The sequence below is a fragment of the Sapajus apella genome, unplaced genomic scaffold, assembly GCF_009761245.1.
Source record: "Sapajus apella isolate SASKATOON/1434 unplaced genomic scaffold, GSC_monkey_1.0 scaffold55, whole genome shotgun sequence".
Classification (NCBI taxonomy): Eukaryota; Metazoa; Chordata; class Mammalia; order Primates; family Cebidae; genus Sapajus; species Sapajus apella.
Genome location: NW_022436995.1, coordinates 11564875 through 11587856, shown reverse-complemented (window position 1 = coordinate 11587856; position 22982 = coordinate 11564875). Strand labels below are relative to the sequence as shown.

Genomic DNA, 22982 nt, shown 5'->3' with positions numbered 1-22982 from the left:
CTCAAGAGAATGAGTGGGAGATGGAGCCAATTCTGAAGGGGCCTCCTTTACTGCCATTGGTTTTCAGCCACAACAGAGAGCTGCCTCCTCTTTTCTTTCTTTTTCTTTTCTTTTTTTTTTTTTTTGAGACTGTGTTCTGCTGTTGTTGACCAGGCTGGAGTGCAATGGCGTGATCTTGGCTCACTGCAACCTTCGCCCCCCGGCAGGTTCAAGCCATTCTGCTTCAGCCTCCCGAGTTGCTGGGATTACAGGCACACACCACCATGCCCGGCTAATTTTTTTATTTTTAGTAGAGTTTTGGTTTCACCATGTTAGCCAGGCTGGTCTCGAACTCCAGACCTCAGGTGATCCACTCACCTCGGCCTCCCAAAGTGCTGGGATTATAGGCATGAGCCACGACACCCGGCTGAGCTGCCTCCTCTTGGATGCCACAAACCAATTAGGTTGGGAATCCTTCCAGGGAAGCTGCCTCTATCTGGTAAATATTTGGGCAGCCTGAGTGATCTGAAAAGCCACTGCAGGGATTACATGGTGGCTCATGCCTGTAATCCGAGCACTTTGGAAGGCCAAGGGGTTGGATCACCTGAGGTCAGGAGTTGGAGACCAGCCTGGCTAACACAGTGAAACCCCATCTGTACTAAAAGTACAAAAAATTAGCCAGATGTGGTAGTGGGCGCCTGTAATCCCAGCTACTTGGGAGGCTGAGGCAGAAGAATCACTTGAACCTGGGGCGAAGGTTGCAGTGAGCCGAGATCAAGCTATTGTTCTACAGCCTGGGCAACAAGAGAGAAACTCTGTCTCAAAAAGAAAAGAAAAGAAAAGATCAACCCCAAATCACCAGGTCATCTATGAGCTGAAGTCAAGCTACTGGGTTAGCCTGTTCCATTCTGAAGTAATTGGCAAATTATCTGCCAAGAGATCTAGGTCTCTCCTGCATCGTTTTCTTATCTCAGTGATAACTTCATCATTATCAAAGACCCTACACCTTCATGCTTTCTCTTCCATGAACTTCCCCAGCCAAGCCTTGCCCTTAGAGCCATAATTCATTAATTCATTCACTCCACACATTTCTATGCAACGCTTTCTATATTCCAGAAGTTGAGCTAGGTGAGTATAGTGTAGCCACTACTGAAATTGCCCGGAGGTGATATGGCTTCCGCCTCTAACTATACCTCTCCCTGAGTGAAAGGCAAGACGTTTGCTTTCCTGGTCCCGCTCCCTGTCCCTCTGGCTCAATCTCCTCACCTATAAAGTGAGGGAATTGTAGAAAATGATTCCTTTTGATTCTATCTGTATCCCTCAGGGTCCGGTTAGGAGACAGAAACCACACAGTATTTGGAACAAAAGTTTAACATAAAAAATTATTAACTAGGGCTGGGTGCAGTGGCTCCTGCCTGTAATGCCAGCACTCTGGGAGGCCGAGGCAGGGGGATCACAAGGTCAGGAGCTCGAGATCAGCCTGACCAATATGGTGAAACCCCATCTCTATTAAAAATACAAAAATTAGCTGGGCGTGGTGGTGCGCGTCTGTAATCCCAGCTACTCAGAGGCTGAGGCAGGAGAATCGCTTGAACCTGGTTGCAGTGAGCTGAGATCGCACTACTGCACTCTAGCCTGGGCAAGAGAATGAAACTCTGTCTCAAAAAAACAAAACAAAACAAAACAAACATTAACTAATAGCTGGGAGTTAGCTATTAAAGGGTAAAGTGAACTCTGAAGAAAACAGGAATAGCAGATAGAGGGAGCAGCTTAGGGTCCACCCTAGGGCTGAAACAGAGAACTCAAGAAAGGGACAAACTTGGGGAGTCTGAGACCTTACTGATGCAGAGACAGAGGCCTTACTGAGAAGGTATAGCTGTCAGCAAAGAATGGCAGAGGAAGTTTCTGGGTGTGACAGACTGGGGCTGGCAGGCAAGCAGGCATCCACTGGGTGCTAGAAAATCTTGTTAAGAAGCTTCCCATGGGAGTGCTGCTGATATCCCTGAGAAGCGAGCCAGGACACTTGTGGAACTTGCCAGAAGCTGCCTATGGGGTTAAAATGAAACTTGCTGGGGGTGCATCTTATCCTTAATCACAGGGGAGCCACAGGAGTAAGAAGAAAAGAAAGCACCTGAGAACCGGGAAGAGAAGCCCCTTTCTCCTGAAGCATCCCTCCAGAGCCCCCCACTGACAAAGCATAACGTCATTAGGTCATCAGGTGAAGATGCATGTTTCCGGGATTCAGCACCGGTATCACAGGCAGGGGCAGTGAAGAGGAGGTGTGAAGATGTGAAGCAATAAGGCGATAACCGGCACACCATCATTCTATACTATATGATTCTTTGAATTTTAACCTTAATGTATGAAAGGAATGAGTCGGTTGTACCGTACAGGTTAGAGATGATGGATCTTAGTCTGTTCTTCCATATCTTCCTCACCTCTATTCCTCAATAATTAACACATTTCTTCAGAATCAAACCAGTCCTGGCTAGGATGGCATTTCACTGAAAACTTTAAACATGCCATACTCATGTACATATATGAATATATATACATATATATGCATATTTGAGACGGAGTCTCGTGCTGTCACCAAGCTGGAGTGCAGTAGTGCAATCTCAGCTCACTGCAACCTCTGACTCCCAGATTCAAGAGATTCCCCTGTCTCAGCCTCCCGAGTAGCTGGGACTACAGGTGGGTACCACTACACCCAGCTAATTTTTGTATGCTTTGTGTAGAGACGGGGTTTCACCATACTGGCCAGATGGTCTCAATCTCTTTACCTCGTGATCTTCCCACCTTGGCCTCCCAAAGTGCTGGTGCTGGGATTACAGGCCAGAGTCAGTGCACCCAGCCTCTATGTAATTATATGATTAGTATAATCGTTACATAATAACTAAACATCTATACCAAGGACAGAGGTGGGTCTAAGCTTCTAGGAGAATAATTAAAAGATGTCAAAGCTTTCACTATGCTTCCTGATGGCAGCAAGTAACTCAGAGGGGAAATAAGATCCAGTGAAGTCAATCTCAAACGAAATATTATCAAAAGTCAGGTGAGTGACAGAGAAAATGTGATGAAAGTTTACAGGAGGGAAGATGGCCCATAGGCTGAAATGGACAAGGAAGGATTTGTGCATGGCAGTAAAGTTTGCGAAGAAGGTTGAGCGATGGGTAGACGTTGTATGTAAAGTGGCGTGGGAGCAGAGTAAGATGTGGCTGCAGAATGAGAAACACAGGCTAACTGGTCCCTTACCTCCAAACATGCTAACCTGAGGTTTGAACTGAGCCAGTCAGTTGCAGATGAGTAATGCACATATGACAGATGCCAGGAAGATGAGCGTGCATGATGACCTCAAAGACTTGCTGGATCCTGTAAGGCCTTGTTGAAGGAAACATCATTATACAGACTTCTCCATCACTTAGACGAACTTGTGGTTTCTGTATCAGTGGACTGAGCATTTGCTAGCATAGAGGATTTGCTGGTTTAATATTCAACTTCTGCTCTTCACATTGTTTAACTGAAATCCTGAAATATCGGCTGGGCACAGTGACTCATGCCTGTAATCCCAGCACTTTGGGAGGCCAAGGCAGGTGGATCACTTGAGGTCAGGAGTTCAAGACCAGCCTGGCCCACATGGTGAAACCCCGTCTCTACTAAAAATACAAAAATTAGCTGGGTATGGTGGTGGGCACCTGTAATCCCAACTATTTGGGAGGCTCAGCGAGGCAGGAGAATCACTTGAATCCAGGAAGAGGAGGTTGCAGTAAGCCAAGATTGTACCACTGTACTTCAGCCTGGGAAACAGAGTGAGATTGTCTCAAAAAAGAAAGAAAGAAAGAAAGAAAAAGAAATATTGAAATACCAAGAAAGAAAACAGATGTCTCAAATAACTGTGCTCAAGTCTGCAAACACAGCCTGGCTGACAGGGTGCCTCGGGCTTACCTGCTCTCATGAGTGAAGATTGGGCAGATTTGCGGCTCAGAAGGGCTCTGAGTGTTTGGAGGAGCCATCCTCTGTGTGAGGATGACATTAGAAAGAAAGAGGCTATTGATTTCTGTCACTGTCACTTGCACTTTATATTTACTGACATTTGGCCTCATGACCCTAGCATTTGTTGACCTTCCTTCCTCTACACTCTCTTTGTTGGCCTGTGTTTTTCCAAACACCCCTAATGCTGCTGTTCTTCTGGGTCTGTCTTAGGCTTGTAACACTCTGCACACTACCTGGGCCTTATTGCCTATGTCCATGGCGCTGATGACCACTTATATGTACTGACAACAACCACATAGTTTCTTTTTATGTCTTTGCATAGAGAGATGGGATCTCACTATGGTGCTTGGTCACTACCTCCTGGACTCAAGCAGTTTTCATGCTTTGGCCTCCCAAAAGGGTGGGATTAAGATATGAGCCACTATGCCCAGCTCACATTCTTATCATCAGATTCAGGCTTGAATATTTTCCTGGGTGCGGATGTATTGCAGGTAACTCTAGTTCAACAGTGCCAACACTGAACAACCTTTCTTACCCCCACAAACCTGTTACTGTGCTTTTGTGTCCTCTTGGTTAAAAAAAAAAAAATTACTCATCCAGGTGCTCAAGTCAACAACCAGGAATTCGTCCTTAATTTTCTACTCTTTCATCACCGCATCCCAATTAGTCATCAAAGCCTATTCATTGTACCTCCCAAATCTCTTAAATCCGTCTGGCTTCCATCTGCACTCTGGTCCATGCGCCATAACCTCTAACCTGGACTACTACAGCCTCTCTACTGGTTTTAACCATGTAAATATTTTACCTATTAAAAATTTATTAAAAAGAAACATCCATGAAAAGCCATGGAGGAACCCTAAATGTATATTACTGAGTGAAAGAAGCCAGTCTAAAAAGGCTATGTGCTATATAATTCCTATTAAACGACCTTCTGGGCTGGGTGGGGTGGCTCACACCTGTAATCCCAACATTTTGGGAGGCTGAGGCGGGAGGATTGCTTGAGCCCAGGAGTTCAAGACCAGCCTTTGCAACATAGTGAGATCTCATCTCTACGAAAACAAGCAAACAAAAACACTGGCTAGTTATGGTGGCACATGCCTGTAGTCCCAGCTACCTGAGAGGCTGAGATGGGAGGGTTGCCTGAGCCCAGGAGGTCCAGGCTGCAGTGAGGGCTGAGTGTACCACTGTACTCCAGTCTGGGCAACAGAGTGAGACCCTGTCTCAGAAAAAAACAAAACCACAAAAACCTATGTGACATTCTGGAAAAGGCAAAACTATGGAGATAGTAAAAAGATGGTGCTTGCCAACGGTTAGGGCTTGGGGAAGGGTGTGGAGAGATGGCAGAGCACAAGGGATTTTTAGGGGAGTGAAACTATCCTGTTTGATACTATAATGATGGGTACATGTCATTATAGGCTTTTTTTTTTTTTTTTTTTTTTTTTTTTTTTTGAGATGGAGTCTTACTCTGTCATCCAGACTGGAGTGCAGTGGCCTGATCTCGGCTCCCTGTACTCTCTGCCTCCTGGGTTCAAGCAATTCTCCTGCCTCAGGCTCCTGAGTAGCTGGCGTGCACCACCACGCCTGGCTAATTTTTGTATTTTTAGTAGAGACAGGGTTTCGTCATGTTGGCCAGGCTGGTTTCAAACTCCTGACCTCAAGTAATCTGCCCTGCTTGGCCTCCCAAAGTGCTGGATTGCAAGTGTGAGCCACCACGCCTGGCCCCATTATAGGCTTTTCCAGTCCCACTGAATGTACAACATCAAGAGTGAACCCTAATGTGAACTATGGACTTTGGGTGATTACTATGTGTCAATGTGTTCATCAATTGTAACAGATGTACCACTCTGGGGGGAATGTTGATAAAGGGGAGGTTGTGCACACTGGGGATGGCAGGTATATGGGAAAGCTCTGCACTTCCTCTTAGTTTTTCTGTGAACCTAAAACGGCTCTAAAAAATAAGCATTAAAAAAAAAAAAAAAAAAAAGAATCCTACCAGACCTAGGCTAAAGGAGTGTTTCTCTGGGTTGGTTTTAGCTTGCTTCTTCAGGGAGTGTAAGTAACTTAAGAACAATTTTAACACCACTTTTTTGGCTTTGAGATGCCTATACCATGAAATTAGGATAGCTTCAATTCCCCAAATGATGTGAGGCTAGGCATGGGTTAAAAATCCTTAGTGGAGGCCAGGCGCGGTGGCTCACACCTGTAATCCCAGCACTTTGGGAAGCCGAGGTGGGTGGATCACAAGGTCAGGAGACCAGCCTGGCTAACATAGTGAAACCTCGTCTCTACAAAAAATAGAAAAATTAGCCGGGTGTGGAGGTGCATGCCTGTAATGCCAGCTACTCAGGGGGATGAGGCAGGAGAATTGCTTGAACCCAGGAGGTGGAGGTTGCAGCAAGCTGAGATCATGCCACTGCACTCCAGTCAGGGCGACAGAGCAAGATTCTGTCTCAAAAAAAAAAAAAAAAAAAAATTCCTTAGTGGAGACCAGGGACTGTGGCTCATGCCTGTAATCCCAGTGCTTTGGGAGTCTGAGGTGGGAGGATCACTTAAACCCAGGAGTTCCAGACCAGCCTGGGAAACATAGCAAGACACTAGCTCTACAAAAAAATAAAAATATGAGCCAGGAGTAGTGGTGTGTGCCTGTGGTCCCAACTACTCACTCATCCGGGAAGCTGAGAAGGGAGAATCTCTTGAGCCTGAGAAGTCAAGGCTATAGTGAGCTGTGACTGCACCACTGTACTCCAGCCTGAGTGACAGAGCACGACTGTGTCTCAAAAAAAAAAAAAAAGAAAAAGAAAAAAGAAAAAGTCCTTAGTGGAGACTTCCTTTTCCCCCATCAAGAGAACAGGTCGACACTGACGCACTTCCCCAGGTGTCTCTTTGCCGGTGGATGGATGTTTTCCAGAGTGTTCTTTCACAGAAGACTCAGCTCTCTGATAAAACACCCTGTAAGATATATCTGTAAAATACTGCAGTTACTGCTCACAGGGCATAACATGGGGGCTCTGACAAATAGAATACAAAGGAGATCACTGGTATCAGTCCACATAGTAAATATTAAAGAAGCCTATTTTTTGTATTTTTTAGAAAGAAAATAATTGGAAGTATAAATTTTTATTTTTATTTGTCTCTTTCCTCAAGGCACCACCCCAAGGTGGTGTCTCCTGTCTTCGGGCTCTACCAGGAAGCCACAGTGACTAAACTGGCAGCTCTGGTCTTTATTTCCTTCTTTGGTTTTGGCCCTGGGAATTGCCCTGACTGTCTTAAAAACTCTGTTATGCATGAGCAATAATTTTTCTTTTCAACATCGCTAAATGTTTTATAGCATGATAAATTTTCTTTTTTCTTTTTTTTTTTTTTTTTGAGATGAAATCTCGCTCTGTTGCCCACGCTGGAGTGCAATGGCACGATCTTGGCTTATTGCAACTGCCACCTCCCAGGTTCAAGTGATTCTCCTGCCTCAGCCTCCTGAGTAGCTGGGATTACAGGCATGTGCCACCATGCCCAGCTAATTTTGTATTTTTAATAGAGACAGGGGTTTCACCATGTTGGCCAGGCTGGTCTCAAACTCCTGACCTCAGGTGATCCACCTGCCTTGGCCTCCCAAAGGTGATTATAGACATGAGCCACCACATCAGCATGGCCCTGCATGGCCCAACATGATAAAACTATCAGCCAGCATGATAATTTTAAGGTCATTTTGTCATCCTTATTGCCAGAGATGGAAGGCTATAAAAGTTTTGGGAAGAAACATGGTTAATTTATCTAACAATAAAAAAAAAATTTCAAATGTCCATTTTCAATTTGCTCTCCTCATGAGTGCCTTTCGAAAAAAAATGTATTTCTTATTCATTGTTAAAATATTGCATCTATCTTGAAGGGATACACTCAGAAGTTTTGTCTCTTCCATAACATTTGCTAGGTAGCATATTACTTATTGTTATTTGTCATCATGAAAATGGCTAGCAAAATTGGAGAATCTGTAATTTTGTAAAATAGAGTGCAACCTCATGTTTCAGTTGAATTTTAAAGTGCTTTCATGATCATGCTTCATCTCAGTACAAAATAGTGTTAAGAGTCTACTATTTAAAGGTCTTGTTTTTGTAAAAGCCACATTAATGATATTCAAAAGCACACCAATTGCAATATTTAGCAACATGTTGAAATTGAACAAGAGGACCGGGCATGGTGGCTAACGCCTGTATCCCAGCACTTTGGGAGGCCGAGGCAGATGAATCACCTGAGGTTGGAAGTTCAAGACCAGCCTGACCAACATAGAGAAACCCCATCTGTACTAAAAATACAAAATTAGCGGGTCATGGTGGTACATGCCTGTAGTCCTAGCTACTCGGGAGGCCGAGGCAGGAGAATTGCTTGAACCCCGGAGGTGGAGGTTGCGGTGAGTCGAGATCACAGCATTGCACTCCAGCCTGGGCAACAAGAGTGAAATTCTGTCTCAAAGAAAAAAAAGAAAAAGAAATTGAACAAGAATCAGGGGCCCCATTGTCATCCCCACAGCGCTAAGGGGAGTCTACTATTCCTTTAGCATTCACCACTCACTAGGCATGACATAGGGCTCTGACAAACAGAATACAAGGGGGTTCACCATTATCAGTTCACATATTAATTATTAGTAACGCTTAATATTTTTATCCTTTAGAAAAATAGTAGAAATAGAAATTTCATCCCTTTTCTCAAAGGATTATCTCACACACTCTGAGAGGGGTCCTGTCCTATTTTGTAGACCACTGTTTTACAGGAAGTGCTGTGGGCTGAACTGTGTCCCTCAAAAAGATGTGTTCAAGTCCTAATCACTGGTACCTGTGAATGCGACCTTGTTTGGAAGTAGGGTCACTGCAGATATAATGAGTTAAGATGAGGTCATACTGGAGTAGCATGCAATATGACGGGTGTCCTCATAAGATGAGAAAAAGACATGTTTGTTAAAAAGATGTGAAGAGAAACAGCATGTGATGATGGAGGCAGAGCTTGGAGCAACGCATCTACAAGGGAAGAACATCAGGAATTGTCAGCAAGCACAGTAGGGCAAGGTGATGGAGAGACCTGGACAGGTGAGAGCTCAGGAGGGAAGGCATGTCACTGGCTTCAAATGCATTGCAGGAAGCAGGAGGATGTGAGCAAAAGCCCTGGAATGTACCTGCTTAGGGCTAGGGGCTGGGAGAGGAAACATTTCTGCTCAGAGGGGCAGAGGGACTCAGGGAAGTAGAAGATGCATCGGTGCTGGACGAGGTGGCTCACGCCTGTAATCCCAGCACTTTGGGAGGCTGAGGTGGGTGGATCACTTGAGGTCAGGAGTTTAAGATCAGCCTGGGCAACATGGTGATCTCAAATGCTTCTACTCTACTAAACTACAAAAATACAAAATTTAGCCTGGCATGGTGGTGGGCACTTGTAATGTCAGCTACTAGGGGGCTGAGGTAAGATAATCTATTGAACCCGGGAGTTGGAGTTTGCAGTGAGCCAAGATCACACCACTGCACTCCAGCATGGGTGACAGAGTAAGACTCTGTTTCAAAAAAAAAAAAAAAAAAAGAGAAAAAGAAAAAGAAGATGCATCCGGGCATCGGGGCATCGGGACAGGTTGGGTCCAGATGGTTGGGAAGAGTCCTGAGTGCCCATTCCTTTTGCCTTGTTGGGTTTCCCTTTTCTGGCATCTGCATTCCTGCTCCCCTCTAGTTATTGTAACCCTGTCTAGTTGTTTTTCTTAAGATTTTCTTGTGACACGTATCTGGGCTTCCAGGTGGCCCACCAACACTTCAGATCCCTCCATTGCCTTTCCCACACACAGGACCGCTCATAGTCTCTCTGCCTTGAATGCTGAAATTCTGCCACACTTAAGTCATCACTTGAGGGCTTGATTTATAAAGGTCCGCTAAGGTGATGCACTTCTATTGAATGGCATGCTAAGCTGCGTTGAACAGATTGATAGTGTTAATTAAAAAACAAGGTGTAGAAATCGTTTTGTTTTTTTTTTTGGGGGGCGGGGATGGAGTCTTGCTCTGTAACCCAGGCTGGAGTGCAGTGGCATGATCTTGGCTCACTGCAACCTCTGCCTCCCAGGTCCCGGTTCATGCAATTTTCCTACCTCAGCCTCCCAAGTAACTGGGATTACAGGCATGAGCCACTATGCCCAGCTAATTTTTGTATTTTTTTGTAGTGACGGGGTTTCACCATGTTGGCCAATCTGGTCTTGAACTCCTGACCTCGTGATCCGACCACCTCAGCCTCCCAAAGTGCTGGGATTACAGGAGTGAGCCACCCTGCCCAGCCAGAAAAGGTTTTTTTAAAGGAGGCTTTTGTTTTTATATATAAAAATTTACATGTGCATAGCGTATGCCTATTAGACTTCTTCCTTCAAAATAAACAAAAACAAGTAAATAAACTAGTAGAAGATATTGCCTTTGGAAGGAAATGGGTATCGGGAACAGGAATGAATGCCAGTTTGCTTTTCAATATGTATGCTTTTGTACTCAAAACTTTTTATTTTTTATTTTTTGGGACAGAGTCACGCTCTGTCACCCAGGCTGGAGTGCAGAGCCACGATCTCAGCTCACCGCAACCTCTGCGTCCTGGGTTCAAGTGATTCTCCTGCCTCAGCTTCCTGAGTATCTGGGACTACAGGTGCGCACCACCACACCCAGCTAATTTCTGTATTTTTAGCAGAGACGGGGTTTCACCATGTTGGCCAGGCTGGTCTCGAACTCCTGACCTCAACTGATCCGCCCACCTTGGCCTCCCAAAGTGCTGGGATTACAGGCATGAGGCACCAGGCAGGGCCTTGTACTTAAAACTTTTTGTGCTATGAAAGGGAAATAAATCTTGGGGTCCCTAATCATTCAGCTAAAGGGAAAAGTCAAGCTGGGAACTGCAAAGGGCAAACCTACCTCCCATTCCATTCAGTCACTCCTCTGTTCACTGTGGTAAATGCATATCTGATTGTCTCATTTGGGGTGGCTAATCAGAAAATGAAAAGAATATAACCATTTGTCTCCTCTCTACCTATGCCCTGGAAGCAGCCTCCCTGCTTTGAGCTGTCCTACCTCTCGGGACTGAACCAAGGTACATCTTACACGTATTGACTGTCTCATGCTTCCCTGAAATGTATAAAACCAAGCTCTGCCCTGCCCCCTTGGGCACATGTTGTCAGGACCTTCTGAGGCTGTGTCACGGGTGCAAGTCCTCAGCTTTGGCAAAATTAACTTTCTAAATTAATTGAGACCTGTCTCAGATTTTCAGGGTTCACAGACCATGTATATACATTACATCTATGAAAATTAATTTAAAAATTAACTACGTAGCCAGGCGCGGTGGCTCAAGCCTGTAATCCCAGCACTTTGGGAAGCCGAGGCGGGTGGATCACAAGGTCAAGTGATCGAGACCATCCTGGTCAACATGGTGAAACCCCGTCTCTACTAAAAATACAAAACATTAGCAGGGCATGGTGGCGCATGCCTGTAATCCCAGCTACTCGGAGGTTGAGGCAGGAGAATTGCCTGAACCCAGGAGGCGGTGGTTGCAGTGAGCCAAGATCGCACCATTGCACTCCAGCCTGGGTAACAAGAGTGAAACTCCGTCTCAAAAAAAAAAAAAAAAAATTAACTATGTCCTTCCACGTTTATAAAAATGAAACATGTCCTTCCAGTTGTAATGTCACTAACAGCTTAATGTGAATTAGCACAGCAGATGGCATGAATTCAGTGGGTGCCCCAGGGAAGAGATGTGCTAAAGGTAGACCCAGACACTGAATGACGTAACAAGGCAAGAAAGATAAACTGACCCCGCTCCTGGAGAAGGAGCCACATTTCCATGATGGGAGTGAGATTATCTGCTGAGCCCAAAGAAGAGATCTGCTAGGGCAGCTCACATCACAGAGTAGGTTTACTCATTTATTCATTCAGCCGCTCAATAAATATTTATTGAACACCTACTTCATGTCTTGTGCTAGGTACTGGGAATACAGTGAAGAACAACAATGAAACAATTTCTGCTATCACACAGAGATTACAATTTCTTAAGGAATCCAGGCCTTTGGAATGCAGTATGACAAATGTCATGAGAGAAAAAACATATAAGGTTTGCATGCCAGACATTTGTTTATTTATGAGTGAGTCGCTGGATATAATGGGCAGTATAATGACACACAGTGATGTCCCATTTTTCAGTTGGGACTTCCTGTCCAAAGTATTTTGTTTTTTATTTTTTATTTTATTTATTTATTTATTTAATTGAGACAGGGTCACCCAGGCTGGAATGCAGTAGTGTGATCACGGCTCACTGCAGCCTCGATCTCCCAAGCTCAAGTGATCTTCCCACCTTGTCTTCCCCCGACTAGTAGCTGGGACTACAGGTATGTGCCACTATGTCTGGCAATTTTAATTTTTTTTTTTGTAGAGATGGGGTCTCACTATGTAACCTCAAGTAATCCCCTGACCTTGACCTCCAAAAGTGCTGGGATTACAAGTGTCAGCCACTGTACCCAGCCTATTTTAACTTTCTATAGTGAATTATTATAGGTATAACTCATTTCAATCAAGTCTTGTTTTGTTTTTGTTTTTGTTTTTTTTTTTAATGGGCAAACTATTTACAGCATAAATACCTTACTGAGTTTTGGTTTGACACTCATTTATACTACTCCACTTATAACTACATGGCGTGATTGGTAATAGTTAATTATCTGTCCTTCCCATTTCATGGATAACTGCATGGTCTTTAATATTGATATAATGTAGCATTTGGAAGCTTCAGCTTCATCATTCATAAAACTAGGATAATAGTAGTCTATTTTGCTCATTTCTTTGCTGGGAATATTAAAAGAAATACATGTAAAGAACTTAGCACAGTGCTTGGCCCATGGAAATATCTCAGGAAACTTTAGTCATTGTATCCTGAGAGTAATAGCAATACTTTGTGCTGTGGCTATACACACAGAAAAGGGTGAGATGTGGTGCTCTGGTGAGGAAATGTTTTGGCCAATCCTTATAGCTTAGGAACATGAATCAAGCATTTGCTATTTGGCGGCTTAGATATTGGCAATCACTGTACCAGCTAATCACTGTACCAGCTAATCTCTTTGCTGGTAGAAAGACTGAGAAATTATCAGTTGAGAAATTCTTCATACTCTCAGAATCACATTGAGTATTTCGTAAACCAGGCAGACCAAGTTGATATTTTGAAATTGTAAGACTGAAGAATATCGGCTATTTCATATCTTCTTATAGGTCCTCAAATTTCCAAAAGTGCTGTTTCTTCATTGCCCATCTCCCTCTAAAGTGAGAAAACAGAAGCAGTCCAGTTGGGATCTTCTTTTCCTTCCACAGAATGAATATACAATCCTACATGTATCTGTACCTGCATTTTTTTGTCTTTATCCTGTTACTGCAGGCGACATGTCCAAGCTCCTAAGTGAGGGATCAAATCCCTTTTGACCTCAAAGACTTAACTCTCACAGATGTCTCCATTCTCTATTTCATTAGTCCTTTCCCCTCTACTGGATCATTCTCCTCCCAGCTTACAAAAAGTTTTAGTTTCTCCCACTTTAAACTAAAAAACTTTCCACTGATGTCTCATCATTCTCCAGCTGCTATCCCTATTTCTCTGCTGTCCTTCAGAACACCCTATCACCTTCCATTGTCTCTCCAATCTATTTTCATCAGCTTCTCTCCCCAAAAGTGATGGAAACAGTTTTGTTAAGGCCATTATTAACACTCGCGTTGCCAAAACCAGTAGTCCCTCCTCTGTCTCTGTGCCTTATCTTTCAGTGGTATTTGGTAGGATTGACCTTTGAAAAACCATCCTATCCTGGCTGCTGTGTCACATTCTCTAGTTTCTGCCCATTCTCTAGCCATTTCCTCTTAGTCTTCTTCGTTGGTACCTTTTTTCTCTGTTTGATTTCTTTTTTTTTTTGAGACGGAGACTTGCTCTGTCACCTAAGTTGGAGTAAAGTGGTGCAGTCTTGGCTCACTGCAACCTCTGCCTCCCGAGTTCAAGCAATTCTCCTACGTCAGCCTCCCGAGTAGCTGGGATTATAGGCGCCCGCCACCATGCCCAGCTAATTTTTGTATTTTTAGTAGAGACAGGGTTTCACCATGTTGGCCAGGCTGGTCTCAAACTCCTGACCTCAGGCGATCCACCTGCCTCAGCCTCCCAAAGTGCTGGGATTACAGGCGTGAGCCACGGCGCCCAGCTTTCTGTTTGATTTCTAAACGTTGCGGCACCCCCATCTAGGCCCTTGGCCCGCTCCTACCATGACAGATCTTATCTGGCCTTATAGCTTTATATTATACTTATTTGCCTATAACTCCGAAATGAATAAGTTTTACTCTTGCTATCTAGGCCTCCTACTTAATATATTCTTACTTGGATGCTCAGTGGGTGGCTCAAACCACTGTGAGCAAACAGAACTCTTGACTTTCCCTTGGAAGCATAGCTCCCATAGTCATCCCCATTCAATAAGCAGCATCATCTACCTAGATCCTTAATGTCTTACCCTGTGCATCCAGTCCACCAGCGAGGCAGCTCTATTTCTAGACTATATCCCGGTCCTGTTCATGCTTCCTGCTGTCCCCCCTTGGTCATTTATGATCAGTTATCTCCCTAGCAGCAGAAAGATCTTTTTAGTATATAAATAAGATCACATCATATAATCCCCTACTTAGTTAGCTTTCTATCAGACCGGAATCCGAAATGCTTCTTTGGTCCACCAGGCCCTGTTTGTGCTGGCCCTAGCCTGTCTCTCCAACCTCCTTTTGCCCATATTCTTCTCCCACGATGCTCCAGCCACACTGGTCTTCGGCATGCCTTGCAACAAGCCAAGCAACGCCCCACAGCTAGGGCCGTTGCATTTGCTATTTCCTTTGCCTGGACCGTTCTGCCTCCACATCTATGCTTGACAGGCTCCTTTCTGTAATTCAGGCCTTAGTTCAAAGTCACTTCTCCAGAAAGACTTTCCTGAACTACCCAACCTACATTCATTCTGCCCACCCCTGCCGCTTTGTTCTCTAGCACATTACCATTTTTATTTTCCCCACATACCATTCTCTGAATTGATCTTGGTCGCTTACCTACTTGTTTGTTTACTTGTTCCATGCTGATTCCTAAGTATCATCTCACACATCATCTGGAAACCAACGCTTGTTGGAGGAATGAACACTCTGGACACCCAACAAAGGTATTTCTTATAGTTGAGGGGGTTGTCTGTTCCACTGCTCACTGTCCTGTAAGTAAAGGCACACTCATATGAGAAATTTATTGCAGAATGTAGCAGCAGGAAAGCATTATTTCTGCTGAGAATTTTCAGTGCCTTTTTCTCCTCCGGTTTTAAAGCTGTCACTGTTATTTTCCGTTTTTGTATTGCTTTGGCTATCAGGAAGCTGAAAGCCAAATTTCAAACTCAAGGATGACAATCATAGTCTCTCCAATAGTGAACATAAGTTCTTCCTTCCTGAGATTGATTTCCTCCCTTTGTTGTCAGAAGTATGGTAATGAAATTTGTTACAAGTGGCCACAGTTCCTTTCTGGATAGCAGTGTGATTTAAACAAAAGCATTCAAAGTGTTAACATTCTGGCAAACACTGGACAGCTACCTCTCAAGGAATGTTGACTTGCAGCCATGTGGTATCGAATGGGAGCTCTCTGGCTTTAAGAGTTTATGAGCAACCTTTATTGTTGTTAGGTGATTTGCTGTGATTCATATTTGGGAATTCCCCAAGGTAGCTTTAGTTGGGGTTTGACTTGCCTAATAAGAGCCCAACCCTCTGGGAGTTTGGGGTTTTAGGCTTACTTGTATTTGTTGACTTGATGAGTGCCACTTCAGAGTTATGAACTAGAAAAGTTGATGGATCTCGAGAGTTTATTGTTCCCTTAGAGCTCAATGTCTCAGTAGCAGAAGAAATACACCTTTTAGTTTAGCCTTAAAACGTGATGTCTTGATCTCGAGTAAATTCATGGACTACACCCTTTTAAGGCTCAAAGGAACTGTTCTTAATTATTGTTTAGGTCCAGGAAGTGTTTTGAAGTTTATGAAGCATAATACATGCTTCTCCCTAGCCTGGCAAAATTAAAATGTAGACCTTTTAAAGTTCAGCCTGTGTTGCTATTTTAATTTATTGGCTACTTTAAATATTTTGTGGCAACAACATTCATAAAACAACAATAAGAAAAGCATTCACTGATTCCTTATTCTCAAATATTCTGTGATATTTGTACTAAATAGATATAGATGATGTAAAGAATATATATATCTGGTTAATCCATGAAGGCATAACAGTGGACAAATCTCTTTGAATAAAGTATGCTACTAAAATAGTCCTGATGGCCTAAATGCCATGTGGAGTAATGCTACTGTATATAAGAATTGTACCTTAATTTAAACGTTTTTCCCAAATAAATGCTGTAGTTAAGTACAACTTAACAATTGGTTACAAAATTATGTTTTAATTTTTAATGAAAACTTAAACATTGATTCGAGAAGTTTTGAAGAAGGAGTATGCAGAAATTTTTTTTTTTCTTTTTTGAGACAGAGTCTTTGTTGTCCGGCTGGAGTGCCGTAATGTGATCTCTGCTCACTGAAACCTCTGCCTCCTGAGTTCAAGGGATTCTCCTGCCTCAGCTTCTGGAGTAGCTGGGACTATAGGCTCATGCCACCACACCCAGCTAATTTTTGTATTTTTAGTAGAGATGGGGTTTCTCCATGTTGGGCAGAATGGTCTCCAATTCCTGACCTCATGTGATCTGCCTGCCTTGGCCTCCGAAAGTGCTGGGATTACAGGCGTGAGCCACTGTGCCTGGCCTGCAGGAAAAAAAAAAATTATGAACTATTTCCTTCCAGAAAGAAAAGGAATTAGTCTTTGGTAATCAAATTAAAAAATCAATAAATCAATCAACCATGTATTGTATTATACATTAAGTAATTTTTTAAATTAGCCTTTTAAAATACACAATTTTTTTTTTTTTTTTTGAGAGGGAGTCTCACTGTGTCACCCAGGCTGGAGTGCAATGGCATGATCTCTGCTCACTGCAACTTCCACCTCCCGGGCTCAAGCGATTCTCCTGCCCCAACCTACCAAGTAGCTGGGATTATAGGCACCCACCACCACAGCCAGCTGATTTTTGTATTTTTAGTAGAGACAGAGTTTCACCATGTTGGCCAGGCTGGTCTCAAACTCCTGATCTCAAATGATCCACCTGTCTCAGCTTCCCAAAGTGCTGAGATTACAGTCGTGAGCCACTGTACCTGGCCAGAAAACACATTTTATCCACACTTCTATGGGTTACTTTTCAATGTAAAAATCAGGATTTACATAAAGATGTGTTAATTTATAAGACTATTTAATGAAAGAATTCCAAGTAGTACATTTAAAACATATATGATATTACTGATAATTTTATGATATAAAATACAATAAAAATATGTTTATATATAACTTTATTAGAACGTTTGTATATCCAGTATTTTACCTATTACCTTCCCTTTCCCACAACTGAAACCAACATAGTCAATAGCAATTTCAATTTAAATGACTGTAAAGCCTTTTTTCATCATCTATCATAAAGCTTGGGTCATTTCCCAAGTACATTAGAAAGTGAGATTTATCTTAACTTATTCTGTCTGCTGTGTTCGTTTGTTAGGATGAGTAGCAAAGGTTGTCATGGAGTAACTGGTGGTATTGAACCAGCCATGTAATTTACTAGTGATTGATCATTCAGTCAAGAGTATTTACTGAACATCTTGCCAGAATTTTAAGTCTCCTTGGACATCTGGAGGGGAAAAAATACAAGCAGGACAAGTAAAACCATCATTTAAAATCTATAGAGAGAGACTTTATCTACCATAGTTTCAATTTAAAAGCAAGAAACTTTTCTATCCAACTTATTTGACAGTGCTGAAGATTTGAAAGTTTTTCAGTTCATTGCACATATCCTGGTATTTTGGCCAAGATAAGAAAACTCCAAGGTCCAGGACAATTTACTATGGAGTCATATGGTTACTGATCCCAGAACCAAATTCCTAGTGTTTATCTGGGCTCCGGGCTGCCTTTGAACCATAAGCACTCAGGGCCATCAGTCTTCTCATTAAAGTGAAGCTAATGGTACTTCTGGATTTTGTGTAATCAAGACTTTATAACAAAGATAATTTTCACCAAATAAAATGAACTGGGCTTTTGTTTTGTTTTCTTTTTTTGACATTAAATCTGAATCCAAAGAAATAATGGTGGTTAACTCAACTGCTTTTAGAGAAGAGGTCAATTAGGCCTGGGAAGTCTAGTTTTGTTCCCGACCATGATCCTTTCTGTTTTTTCACTCTTTCTTTCAGTATTGAAACGAATGGCCCACTCAATGTATCATAAGTGAATGACAGTCTATAAATGCCAGGGAAGACAGAGAGAGGTAGAAAGCAGCCCTCTTTGAAGATAAGTGGCAAACTCAAGATTGCTATAGCTAAGCACGTAACAATCCTCAACAGGGGAGATTTAAAAAGTTGTTTTGTAAGAAGGAATTTTTAAGTTGAAGTTTTAGTGCTGAGTAACTAAGAAAACCTACATGAGGGTCTGTGGTTATACGGAGCAGACACCATCTTCTTTCCCCCTTTTCTTGTTCTCATTCTAGTTCTCTAAGATGCAGCCTTTGAAGAGCTTACTAAAAATACAGATTGTTTTAAAGTTAGTACCAAAGATGACCTATTTATTTTTTTTAAAGCTCGTTTATGCAATGTTTTAGTTTTCAATGTGGCAAGAGAAGGGGGTGTGAGAACTGCCTCAGGTCTCTCATTTCCTGGGCTGCCTATGACTTCTGGGTAGAGGTGCCCTTCCTCATGACTCTGTGGCCACATGTGGTCTGCTAGCCATTTGCTTTGGCATCTGAGCTGGGAGAGAATGACTGATGTCATGGGCTCCTTCATGGAATTATTCACTGGCTTTGTTCACTGGGTCCCCAGGGCTACCAGGAGCAGCAAGAAGTTCTAAAAATGAAGAGGGAAATCATTGGATATAGAATTCATAACTAAAGCTTGCCTAGAAGGAGATTTTTATGTTTGAAAAGGACTCATTTTATGTGTAGATTTTAGACTTTGTATGTCAATTCTTTTTGGTTTTTTTTTGAGACAGAGTCTTGCTCTATTGCCCAGGCTACAGTGCAGTGGCACGAACTTGGCTCACTGCAACCTCTACCCTCGGGTTCAAGCAGTCTCCTGCCTCAGCCTCCCCAGTAGCTGGAATTACAGGCTCCCACCACCATGCCCAGCTAATTTTTGTATTTTAATAGAGACTGGGTTTCGTCATGTTTGCCAGGCTGATCTCAAACTCCTGACCTCAAGTGATCCGCCCACTTCAGCTTGCTAAAGTGCTGCGATTACAGGCGTGAGCCACCACGCCTGGCCTGTGTGTGGATTCTTTATTCTTTTTCTGAGAAATCATCTTTGTCATCTTTTTGCAGTTATCATCATCTGAGTTATCAGCGAGCATCTGTCAACTGCGTTGGCTTCCCTTTTCTGGCAGGCACCCTGGGTATCTTTTGCCTGCCTGGTATTACTTCTCACCTGTGTGTATACATTGTATTACTTCTCACCTGTGTGGATTCATTAACGGATACTCAACCTTGGATAGCCTCCCTTCAGGCAAACTTATCTGTTGATCTTTTCCTTCCCTAAATGCCGTCTGCAACCCTACTACATAATTCAGTAAGTGATTGTCCAGTTCAAGTTGTATGTGTTAACATGCAGCATACACATCTGTTCTCTAATCCAAAACACAAGTTCCTTGACAGCAGACATCAAAAAAATAGAGGTAGTAAGGAGATTGACGTATTCCCTTTGTATTGAGATTACTTTACCATGTGTATACGTAACCTCAAAGTAATTTAACAAAACGCATTACCCTTCCTGGTATATGTTGTAAATAAATAAATATCGTAAAAAATAAGAAGTAAAACAAAAAAAAGTATTTTATATAGGCTCAGTGTGATAACAAACAAAAGCTCATCTAGGTTTGATAAGTGCCCTTTGCTCTGAAGGGAAGATAAAAATAAATAATAGTGATAAGAGTTAACAAAATAAAACCCAACCTGTCTCGCTGAATGCTAATAATAGTTACTTTATCTCATATAGGCAGCTTCCAGATCAATGTAAAAAAGCTTTACTGAATATTAAGACCAGTGCTATTTACTTAGCTGCTCTCAAATGGGAATAAGCAGATATCAGCTATCAAGTTTCCAGGCTGGAAAAATCCATAAAGGCCACTGGACACAGACACCATGGGGACATCATCCAGACAGTTCATAAAAATAACTTGCCCAACATTTTTGGAAACTGATGCAAGCTATACTTGTGGCTCTGTCTGTTTCCTTTGCTTTATCCAGTAACAACAGAAAAGGAGGCCAGTCACCAGGACTATGATAACTTGGGTGTTTCAGGAGACAACCAGTACAACATAACACGGTAATTAATAACTCAACAGCCAATTACTGAGACAGTGCTAGTGTAAGCAATTAACATTTAAGATTCAGTCAGAATAGGTGCTTAAGTCCAGAACAAAGAAATTGATTGAGATACAAATATTTGAGCAGGACCATAGCCTCAGATCATTCCATCTCTGTTCACAGCAGGGGGAATCCCAATCCTGTGTCACATGAATACATAGAACAAACAACCATAATTTACTATCGTAGTCCATAAGAGTGCATCCATTCATTCAGAAATATTTACTGAACACCTGTAACAAGCTAAGCATTCTAGGGAATTCAAATGTATGTCAGTTATTCCCTAATTTTAAGGAACTTGAAGTCCAGTAGTGAAATAAGGTTTGCTCAGCTCACATGTTAATATCATATGAGAGGTACAATTGCTGTAACTATTTGGGGGATGGAGAGATCACTTCCAGTTACTTGATCAGGGAATGTTCTGCAGAGAGGAGGGCGCTTGGAAGGGACATACACTTAAAAACAAACTTTTTGTTAAAGCAAAATACACATATACAGGCTCACTGAATTCACAACTTGAAAACACTAGATATATAACCAGCACGCAGAGAGAATAGTACAGTATTCCAGAAGCCCCCAAGTCCCCCTCAATCACTCTTGGAGAAGTATGATTTTGTTAGATGAATATAGACAGAGATTATTGGAGGAAGGTTATGCACGAAGATGTGGAAATTGAAAGCCATGACCCATGTTTGGAGAATGGACTGAAGTGTAATTTGCTTGGGGTGTTGGCTAGAGAACAGAGTCGGGTCCACGTTGTACAGCTTTAAATGCCAAGTAGAGGAGTTAGATTTTATTCGTTAGCTGCTGAGGGCTTTTGAGCAAGAGGATTATTTTTGTAAGGCTTTTTGGTGATGGCTAATAATTTATTGGTGATGGGACAATTAAGAGACTGAAAGTTGGGAGACTGGCTGGGAAGCTTCTGTAATAACAGTCCGGGTATGAGACAATTTTGGCTCTGCAGTGACAGTGAGAACAGAGAGTAACTGACCATACACAGTCACTAAAGAGCCAGCAAGAACTAAACGACTGTGGATCTAGAGGAAGGGGGAGGAGCCAAAGAAAATTTTCTTCTAAAGCTCTAATCAAGAAGAAATTTAATAATTTTTTCGGGTAGTTGCTTGTTATTTACTTGTTGTATAGGTTAACACATTCTTTGAATGCTGTCTCTCCGAGAAATTCTGAAAACTTTCTTACAGTATTTGAAGAAAACCTTGAGTTACTCTCAAGAAACTCTAAAGAAAGCAACTGACCTTTCAGACAAAAAGAGTCCTTTGTTAGTCAGGAAACGTGGACTGTTTGTCTTTTCAGATGGATGTATGCTACAATAAACGTTTTGCTGGGGGGGAAAAATGACTCCAAAGAAGTCTTTTGAAGATGTGACAGGAACAGCAAATTATTGGGTGCTGAACACCTTCCTGTTTCTTCATCCTCTTAAATCATATTTATTAACTCAGATTTCTAGGTAGGATGATTTAACTTCATCGTATACGTTTAAGTGTAATGTGTTTCTACAGGAAACAAAAAACCTTTTTGAAGAAACTTTTTTGACAACTTCTATCACTGGCTATGGGGGTTATTTTTAATTGATGGCACCTCTTCCCCTCCCTCCCGCTCTGCCCCCATTCCATGCCTCTGCTTCCAATGCGGCGGGTTCTTGACTCAACAAACAATCAAGCGCGTAAGTTGTACTGTAATTATAACGTTTTTCAAGGTCTTTCTTAAGTGTACGTTTTACTACACAATCAGCACCTTATTTCTTCGAGACTGTTTGTTTCTGGAATTTTTGATGCGTCTGGTTGTTTCCAGGCACCAGGAATTGGTAGTAAAACAGGAGACTGAAAAGTCAGTTCTGAAAGCTGGTGTGTGTACAGGTAACCAAGAGTCATTTCTGAGACCAGACGGAAGGGAAGGAACTTGACTTGGGAAAGAGCGCGTGGGTGGGAAAAGGACGGGACTCCGGGAAGATGAGAGGTGGCAGAGGTGGGACCCCATGCTCTCTCTAGACCTTAAAGTCCACGGTCCGGGTGGGCGGGTTCCGGTGGTCTGGAGCCCGGCCCGCGCATCTCTCCACGCCCCTTCCCGGGCTAAAGTTCCCAAACTTTTCCTCCAGCGGAGAGAGGAAGGGTGTTACTAAGTTTAAAAGGGAAGTCCCTCCCCTTTCCCGGACTTCGATTGGTGGAAGTTTGCCACGCCCCCGCCAGGGTGGCGGTTCGATTGGCTACCGGAGTGGAGCCCCGCCTCAGACCCGCAGCCGTCGGCCTCCCGGGCCCCCAGGTGGCAGGCAGGTGGGGAGGGTACAGCCCGCGCCGCTTCTGCCGCTGCCCGCAGCCGCCCGCAGCCGCCGCCGCCGCCTCCCCATCGCGCGCTCGCGTCCCGCATCCCGCATCCCGCAGCCTTTAAGGTTCGCGAGCGGACCAGGCACGCCGAGCTGGCGGCGCGCGGGACTGGCTAGAGTTAGCCATGAAGAGCCTCAAGTCCCGCCTGAGGAGGCAGGACGCGCCCGGCCCCTCGTC

At 43.1% G+C, this 22982-nt stretch overlaps 1 long non-coding RNA gene across 1 annotated transcript; it reads right to left on the bottom strand.

The window, feature by feature from the left end:
- Positions 1–12862: 12862 nt before the first annotated feature.
- On the bottom strand, positions 12863–22598 carry LOC116527618. Its single transcript, XR_004258626.1, has 3 exons — positions 22219–22598; positions 15061–15209; positions 12863–13260 (listed from the first exon to the last, which is right to left on the bottom strand). It is a non-coding gene; the product is annotated as an uncharacterized LOC116527618 (long non-coding RNA).
- Between the last annotated feature and the right edge of the window lie 384 nt (positions 22599–22982).